A 9,802-nucleotide genomic window follows, 5' to 3' on the forward strand; every position below is an offset into this window, starting at 1 on the left:
TCTAGACTGTTTCTACACAATAGCAAAAATATACATTTAAAAAAAGTGCTCAGTGACAGAAAATTTGGGAACTCTCTGTACTATTTTTGAAACTTCCTGTAAGTCTTAAACTATCTCAAAGTAAAAGGTTATTTAAGAAAGAAGGAAGGAAGGAAGGAAAGGAGGGAGGGAGTGGTGCATGCAAATATTCTGTAGTCGGGAACCTACTGCAGGTAGGGAAGACGTGGGCCACAGTAAGAGACCTCCTAGATTTGAAGACAAAGATCCCTTCTGAAAAGGAAATTATGAAAAATCAACATAGCAAACCCACCCTAAACTGGAATCTGTATATGGGGGACAGTTCCTAATAGAAGAGACCAGGGGTAGAATAAGGAAATTAGCTGAGCTAAAGGCGAGGTCTAACTGCCTGTACTGTACCTTTATTTGGCAAGAGTGAGGACAGAAGGAGCTTAGCCTTCACTGTGTCTGCAAGCAGACAGTGCAAACATCAAGAACTGTCCACAGGAGAGGGCCTGGACGGGCTGTTCCAGCATCCTTGGCAGTGGAAACGGATGCATCAGACTATTGTAGCTTGGCGACAAGAGCCATTAAGACCATTCTCAAATTCCCTTTGCTGCGATTCCATACTCACTTTTAATTGTGCTTTGGCTGTTCGTGTAGCTTTTGTGTAGCAAGATAATGAGCTGATCAGTCAATGAAAGGATTTTAGTCCACTTGACATTATTTCTTCTTCATAAATTAATAATTTAGCATTCTGGCTCACATATCGATATCTTGTGAGTTTTATAAGTATGAGTGAGTAAGTAGAGCAGAAGTCCTTAATCTGGAAACCAAGGATGGGCTTCGAGGGATCCATTAAGCCCTAAGACTGTATGCAAAACCGTGTGCATGTGTGCAGGGCGCATTTATCAAGGAGAGGGGCCAGTAGCTTCCACCAGATTCTCATACAGCTTTCTAACCTGGATGCACTGGCAAAACAGAACTTCTGGGCTTATAAAACTTACTTTCATAGACCACCCTGGGAATATTTTGCCATGCTCTAATTCTTTTATGACGCCATTTTTAACAACTTCATAGGATTCAATTGCTCAAAGTCATCTTCTAAGAAAGATTTTAAAAGCTTATTCACTAAGAACCTCAATAAGCCTTCATTTTTAGGTGAAATGTTGAATTATTTTTATTAATAGAGGCCCAAGTGTGAGAAGCAATGGCAATTGCTGCTATTGACGGCTAACCTTTGTGAGACACAGCTCGGCACCAGGCACGTGCTGACTGCTTCGCTGATGACATCTCACTGTGGGCTTTACAGCAGTCCTGGGAGGTGGTGGTATTACTTCTGTTTAACAGCTGAGAAAATGAGGCGGAGAAGTTAAGGGACCTACCAATGTCACATTGCTGTGGGTGGTGGAGCCAAGCTGATGGCCCCCTCCGCCGGCCTTTCCCGCAACCACCACGCTCAGTGTCTTTATCCTTCAAGCTCCACTTGGAGACACTTCTCCTTGAAGCTTTCTTCCCACCCAAAGTCATTTCTCCCCTGGTGGAAGTCCTCTGGTACTCCAGCTGGCTCCAAACTGCCCCATTTTGCACTGTTCGAGTATTCTCTACCTCACTACCAGCAAACTTTTTCTGTAAAAGACCAGAGAGTAAATATTTTAGGTTGGGTGGCCCATATGGTCTCTGTCACAACTACTCAACTCTGCTGCCCGCTGCAGCGCAAAAGCAGCCACGGACAGGACGTGAGTGAGTGAGTGTGGCTGTGTTCCTGTAAATTCTGATTTGTGGACATTGAGATTTGAATTTCATAAATTTTCACGTCACAGAATATTGTTCTTCCTTTTATTTTTTTCCAACCATTTAAAAAAGTGAAAATCATACCTAGCTCGTGCCGTAGACAGGAGGAGACGGCAGGCTGGATTTGCCCTGCGAGCCAAAGTTTGCCAGCACTGCTTGGACTGCATTCTTATGTTTCTAGTCTCCGCAAGCAGATAGAAAACTACTGAGCTTGAAACACTACCTTAGCCTTTGCTTATCCTCCACAGAATCTATACGCAGGGCTAGACTCATAAGTAAGTACTCAAGAAATATTTGATTAATAGCGTTGACGCTTCTCACCCTCAGAGCCATATCCAAGAAGAAATAAGTCCATTTCAAAGCATGCAGCATCTTTATTGTCTTCACCCTTTTCCCTCCCTGATGGACTTCTGTATCTCCAAAATATCACAGCTATTTTTCGGTTCTGAGTGCTGATAAGAAACACCCACGTGCTTGGCCAGCTCGAAGGTCAGATGGCACCCTGGCCTGGGGCCAATGAACACAGCTGGTGAAAATTCAAGCTGTCACACACTTGTTGCTAGCCCTGGTTTTCTGGTTCCTTCATCATAAATTATGAGATTATTTACAATAACGAATGGCTGCATGAGCAGTCATTTTTAAAACCATAATCCCCAACCAAGAGAGATGTCACGACTTGATGGGCTAAATTTAGGACCATGAGAACCACGCTCTAGAATGGGCTGCTGTGCATCGTCTCTGGGCCTCCATTTCCTCCTCTGTAAATGGAAGCGAAGCGCACTGCCCTCCTCCTATGAGCCCTGGGAGCCTGGGCCCATTGGGAACAACCCCGAAGACACTGCAGGAATAGTTGTAAGCATCTCCATTTACTTTGACTCAACCATATTAAGCAGTGCTGGTGTATAGTGTTATAAAACAGAGAAGTGAGCTGTGCTCTGTTATGTGTAGGAATATAAACAGTTTTGTTTTTTAATTTGCTTTAAGGCCATATCAACAAGCTATGAAATCAAGCTGATATTTCCTACTAAGGACACATTTAAAAATTATATAACATATGCTGATGAGATTTTTCCGTCTTACCATTTCAGTGTGAAATTGCTGAAACCAGAAACTGTAATTCCAGCAACCTTTCTGCTGTCCTGCTGTTGGTCAGATGTCAGTCTGCTGAACAGCATGTGAAAATGAGAGATTCATATTATTCTTTGCTAAGGACGGCCCGGGACACCCTTTTCAGGATAGAATCTTGCACACACTTCTGGGCACTAAGGGAGATTCTAGGTGTTTGAGGAGACAGCTGTTTTGCAGGGCTGGGACGTTATTCTGATTTATTTCTAAAAGTTGTTTTTTTAAAAGAATTTTTCACTAGACTTAGTTTTCACTCACTTTACAGATGTCTTAAAATAATCTGGTGTTGAAAACTCTTCCAACAGCTGCCAGCTTGCCTCTGAGGTGAGGAGGCTGCTCCCCCAAGGGTGAAACAACACCCCTGTGAACAAATGTTTAAAACTGGTGAAGACAGCAAACAGAGAGCTTCCGCACTTCTGCGGTTGGTTCGCTAGAGCACGGAGAAATCCCTCCAGGCAGCAATCCCTCAACGTCCAGCAGCAGATGCATGATTCACAGCTCCCAAAAGAAACCGTCTCATCCGCGGCGGATGGTAAGAGGCGGAACAGAAATTGACTCACAAAATGTGCCCTTTCAAACCTCAGAATGCAATCACCACGGAGGAGAGGAGAGGCTCAGCTTTGTAACTGGAGCCTCAATACGATAACTTGAGTCCGGGGCTCAAGGATGGCTGTCTCAGAGGTCGCAGCTGCTATGTGCTCCCCAGGGCTGCCTCATTCCATAGATGGGGCAGGTGACACGAGTGTACACAGTGTGTGACATTTGTTGCGTGCTTGTAGTGCCTGGATGAAGAGTGCTTATAGGAAGGTTGGCGATTACTAATGATTATTGTAATAATACTGTGGATAATACTTGTGTAAACACTCTGCTTTGATGTGAGAAGCTCCCCAGCATCAGTGGTTAACATAATTCTGGCTGGCTCTTACAATCAGCTGTGGTCATTATGGCGCCTCCCCTAACATAACCCCAAGGAGTAGTTCATGTATTTCTGTGTGGGTTAGTCACTGAATCATTAATCAAGAATTTAAGCTACTGGTGTGGCAGGTTTTGTTACTTTTACCAACATGCTGGTCCATCTCTCCCTCCACCTTCACTGATGGTCTCAGGGTAGAGAAGAAAAGATTTTCCCTCAAATATGGATTATCTGACTTAAAACTGAAAAGTCTATGAGATGTTTTCACCGAATAAAGAAAGCCTTTAGTTAGCCTAAGCTGGAAAGGAGAGGGAGAAACACAGTTTGGGGAAATCTCAGGTTAATTTGGTTGTTTTAACAATTGCGGAGCTCCCGCTATGGCCAGACACTGGAAATACAAAGATACAAAGCCATCAATGAGCTGGGAGAGATGGACAGACAATGCCACACGAGCCGTAAAGAGTCATGTGTGCAGCGATACACGTACTAAGAACAGTAGAGGCAGAAAAGAGAAAGGACGTTCCTATTTGGAGGGGAGCAAGCCAGTCAGAAAGTCAAAGAATGGGATATAAGCTGAATCTTGAAAAATGGATGCGATGGATCCTCCCAGCTCATAAACTGCCCACATTCCAGGCAAGAACAGCTGTGGAAGCAAGAGTGTGGAGGTGAGAACAGAGCAGGCTGCATGGTGATCAAAAAGCAAACAGAGTGGGAATTCTCAGAAATGCCTCAATCCTGCAATTACATGCTAAGCAGGACCACCAATCTCTTGCCCCAGTCCCACCCAGGTCCTCCGCGCAGCACCTCCTCTGTGAAGCCTCCTGGCTCCTCCGAATTCCTGTTTGACTCTTTGGGTCCTTTATTTTGCACACCCATCCTCTTTCCCATCCCACCCATTTCACTGCACCCCCAAGACCCCTCGGTGGGCAACCTGAGGGCAGGCATTGGGTCTCAGTAGGGAGCTTAGTGCCTTAGGCTTCATTGTTATTCCATTTGAATTGACCTGCTCAGTTTGATTCACTGTGGTCTGTGTACATAGAGACCCATAGTAGGCACTTTTTTTCTGCATTTATTTTGAAATTTAAAATTTATAGAAAAGATGTAAAAGTAGTACTTGAAGCTCCTCGATACCTTTCACTCGGTTTACCAATTGTTATCATTTTATCACATCTGCCTTATTCTTTATACACACACACTGTTTTTTCCTGAACCATTTGAGAAAAAGTTGCAGACATGATGTCCCCTTACTCCTTAATCCTTCAACATGTATGGATGTTTTTCCTATAAACAAGGACGTTCTCTTACACAATACAACCTTCAAGATCAGAAAATTAACACCAATCCAACATTACCATGTAACTCACAGATCCCATTCAAATTTCGCCTATTGTCCTAATAGTACTTGTACAGGTCCAGGTCCTTTATGGTTATCATTTCTCTCTCATCTCCTTCATTTTGGAAAAATTCCTCGGTTTTTCCTTCTTTTTCACGAGCTCGACATTTTTTGAAGCAGTGAGTTACTTTGTAAAATGCCCTTCAGTCTGGGTGTGTCTAAGGTTTCCTCGTGATATATGCGCTTGTAGCAAGAATATCTTAAAGTAATGCCCTGCTCTTCTCATTGCGTCATATCAGGAGGCACGTGACATCAATCTGTCCCATTACTGGTTTTCTTGTTACGTTTGGTAAAGATGATGTCTTATGGGATTCTCCACTGAGTCATTCCTAAGTAGTCTGTGAGGCGATGCCTTAATACTTCTATTGTAGGATAAAGCTTTCCTTTCTCCTCCGTTTATTCATTTAACTTTTATCATTGTAGACTCATGGATTCCTGTTTTACTCAAAGGGTTGAAATTGGTAAGTACCCCTTATTGTGAGACTTCCATCGTCCCAGACTTGGGCAGTGAAAGCTCATTTAAGGCAGCTCTTGTGTTCTCTGCTATGTCTCCATCGTTCTTGAGCACGTCCTTATTTTGTAGTACAAGATGTTCCTGTCTCATCTTTTATTTTCCTTACCTCAGCCCTAGAGTCAACATTTCTCTCAGGAACCCTGGTTCCTCTAAACGGACAATGATATTTAGAAGCCAAGCCCTGCAAACTCGGCATGCTTGTTGCTACCAGGATGTCTTTGCTTCTGGCCGGCTCAGCAGATAGAACTAGGAAATAGAAATATATACCTACCGACATATGTGTATGTGTGTATACATGTGTATATACATATGTCTGCGTGTATATATATACAAGCACACATGCATAAACATCGACACACATTTACTCCTGTTTCTGGAGATGTGTCTACATAAAGTCTTGAGTTCACATTGATTCCTCCACTCCCAGTCTAACACCACAGGATTTATTCCAGCCTTTCCTCTTTCCATATTTGCAATTCCCCTCTGACAGCAAGAAATCCTCAATATATTTACTTATTTACTCAATTATCCCTGTGACTCAAATCTTGGCCCCTCACGGGGGGCCCCCAAAACAGGCAAATTCCTTTACCAGCCATGGAGGGACCTTTAGTCATCACCGACTTGCGTGCTCAGAATTAACACTCTCTCAGTGAATTCTGCCCACTTCTGCCACTGCCTGGAGTCTGAGAACCAGTGGAGAAGAATCACAAGGTTTACTTTTCCTGTCGCCGCTTAGCAGAGCAAATGTTATTTTCTTCTTTGCCATGGCAGTGACCCCTTTAAAGGCGGAATTTTTTTTCTTGCTTGTTCCTCTCTACTTCTCTAATTACTCATGGGACAGTGGAAGGATTAACTGAATCCATTCAAAGAAGTGCAGCGCTCCAAGCTTCTCCCACGAAGAGTGCATTATAAATATATGGCTGTAAAAACCAGAGCTGGAGGCCAGAGGTCAGCTGACCCTTCCCCACAGCTGCCAGATGATTGGTGCATTCTCAGAGCCGCAGCCTCACATCCTAGATACACATCTTTAAGTCATCTTCGACAACTCTGGCCTCTCCACCTCCCCCCTCTCAAACTGTAACCTCGGAGGCAATGAGCTCTCTCACACTGCAGCTGCTGCGTCAGTTTCTCCCTGACCAGCCCGCTGGGGTAGGGGCTGCTTCCCACAATGCCCTTACTGTTCTGGAGGGCAGGGGAAATCCTTTTCTGCAAGATAGATCATCCCGATGCATTTAGATGTTTCCTGACACAATCTCCAAAACCACATAGCTTGTGTCGCACCACATCTACCGCATGAGGTTAAAAACCCCATTTCTGAAATTACTCTCAACATTGTCACAATTTATATTGTTAGGGAAAATGGATAACAATGGGGCCCCCAGTCTTTCAGGCCAGAACCGATTTTGTTTTAGAGGAGCAGGGAGAGCTGCCTGGCAACACGATGCATCGCCGTGCATAAACTTTGTTTACAGCCAAGGCTGGAGTAAAGGAACAGATGGTAAGCAAATCGGATTTAAGGAAGGGACAGATGCGCCTGCATGGGGAGCTCGGTAAATCTCTTGGCTTCTGGTTTGCATGCAAGGATGAAGTCTAGCTACCCACGGCAGTCGTGCCCCAGTTCGCTGTTGCTTTTGACTGTTTGCATTTTGTCTCTGAGGATGGTTAATACATCCCATTACAAGCGTTTATCTCATCCCTCCCACGGGGAATGTGTTTTCCCAAGGATTTGTACGTTCCCTCTCCTTTTATGGAAAGTAGTTTCTGGATCATCCATGTGATTGTGTATCTTAAATTTCAAGAATATTTAAGCCCTTAACCCTGGCTGTCTATAGAAGATGGGATTATATTTCTATGATCTTAGAAATATTTACAATGAGCATGTATAACAAGGAAAAGTAAGCATAAACTCTTATGTTTAACGCATTCAGAAACGCACCCACCCCCCTTCATGCTTCCTCATCTCTCTCGGGTACTTTTCTCTGTGAAGGCAGAATAGTTTTAAGATGCTCACCCCCACGATATACTATAAATTTATAGTAAAGCTGCCCAGGCCTGCTTCTCCCTCCCTCCTAAAGGAAAGTGTGAGCTGTACTTGAGCGAAGATTTACATTTGCTCTGTGGGGGAGGTGGAGGGGAAGAACGCATGCATTCTGCACCAGCGATGTGTGGTTGGGTTGAACGTACATTTATGTTATTTAACGTGATTCTAGCTCAGTGATGTGTGGTTGAATTTACCAGCCCTAATTGTTCAATCCTGGGATCAAGTTAGAAACATTTTTATTCCAAAACAACCCCCTATACATTTATAGCAACTCTAGGACCTTCGTAGCAGCCCCACAAGTTGCTTCCCTGCAGAAACAGACACCCTGACAAGACATTCACCCATTCCTGCACGGTGGCAACCTGTCGCTCCTGGGCAACGTCAAGTTCTGTGAACGTCACTCCTTCGGATTCATCCTGAGCAAAAAGACAGAACTACTTAAAGTAAAAATGGTATATATTATAGAAATAGTTCCTTACAAAACAGTCACAAGTTAAAAACCCAAGTGCCTTGCAGGATTGACTGCAAAGCACCACCGGAAGTGGTTCAAGTGACACCTTTGGAACTGGTTTGACTCGACTCCTGGCCTCCCGGTACTCACAGGCCCAGCTGAGGCTCTTTCGGCAGGAGTGTGATTCTTTCAAACGGCACACAGGTTGCCTTCTTCCACCACGCTCCCTAGGCACGCCTCACCAGCCCCTGGAGCACACCTGAGGCTGCACTCGGGGACTCCCAGCCGGCTCTCACGTCCAGTGTGACCACCTTCCCAGTCTCTGGAAGGGAAACGTTAGGATCAGAGACCTGTGGCTTGCTGGTACCCCCAGTTTCTCACAGTGTGTGGGGTCTGGTCTACGTCAATGCAGCTTCCTCACCCGGTCAGCTGTGGACACAGAGGAAGCCGCAGGCCTGGCAGTATCAAGGACACAGTGCACTTAGTGACAATTCATCACTTCTGCTTTAAGTGAGCCGAGTTCTTTTACTTTACACAGCATCTGAATGTGCCGCGGCCTCTCATTCTCTAGCTCTAAACCACAGCAGTAAGGAAGCCAAGGAAAAAGCCGCCACCGCGAGATCCCCGGAAGGATCCACTATGACGTACCTATTCACAGCCAGGAGCCAGGAGGCAATTTGTTAGGCTTCCTTTTTGGGCATCTTTTCTTTGCCTGAGGCGAATATACCCTCCCCTGGATTCTGTGGGGCTCAAACTTTTGTTTGCATGGGATGAAGCTTGAGGGCATTACGCTAAGCGAAGCAAGTCAGACAGAAGGACAAACACCATGATCTCACTTATATGTGGAATCTGAAAAAAAAAGAAAAAAATCAAAAACTGAACTCATAGATACAGAGAGCAAATTGGTGGCTGTTAGAGGTGGGGGAGGGGGCAGAATTTGTTGGTGAAATGGGTGAAGGGGGTCAAAAGGTACAAACTTCCAGTTAGAAAATAAATAAGTCATGGGGTTGTATGTACAGCATGGTGACTATAGTTGATAATACTGTATCGTTTGTTTGAAACTTGCTAAGAGAGTAGATATTAACTAGACATTGTGGTGATCGTTTTGCAATATACACATATATCAAATCATTATGTTGCATACCTGAAACTAATATAATGTTTATCTGTCAATTATATCTCTATAAAAAACTTTTGTTTGCATATGGATCACCTGGGGTGCCTTTTTAAAACGCAGACTCCTGGGCTCTCCCTCACCTCAACCATTTCAGTTCAGTGGATCCAGGGTGGCGCCCAGAAACAAGAGGCTCCACGTGTGAATCTGATGACTGTGGATTTTTGGAAAAAGGTCCTCAAAGTAACTTTCGTCCTTTTTTCTCTTTTCACTTTACCCAATCCCTCTTCCCACTTGTTTTAATTATCCTAGAGCTTTCGTTATTACCTATAGACTAATGCCTTCCAAGTCTGTATATCCACAGCCCTAACCTTTCTCTCGAATGCTAGGTTCAAGTTTCTATCAGCCAGCAGATATTTCTCCCTTGATGTACTGTAGATACCTTCAAAACATAATTGTG

The 9,802-nt window shown here is 44.2% G+C and overlaps 1 long non-coding RNA gene across 1 annotated transcript; it reads left to right on the forward strand.

Moving 5' to 3' along the window:
• Positions 1 to 2,380: 2,380 nt before the first annotated feature.
• Positions 2,381 to 9,430, forward strand: LOC103552282 (uncharacterized). Its single transcript, XR_545219.2, has 4 exons — positions 2,381 to 2,643; positions 3,222 to 3,448; positions 5,646 to 5,683; positions 8,046 to 9,430. It is a non-coding gene; the product is annotated as an uncharacterized lncRNA (long non-coding RNA).
• Positions 9,431 to 9,802: the final 372 nt, after the last annotated feature.

The sequence above is a fragment of the Equus przewalskii genome, chromosome 23, assembly GCF_037783145.1.
Source record: "Equus przewalskii isolate Varuska chromosome 23, EquPr2, whole genome shotgun sequence".
Taxonomy (NCBI): domain Eukaryota; kingdom Metazoa; phylum Chordata; class Mammalia; order Perissodactyla; family Equidae; genus Equus; species Equus przewalskii.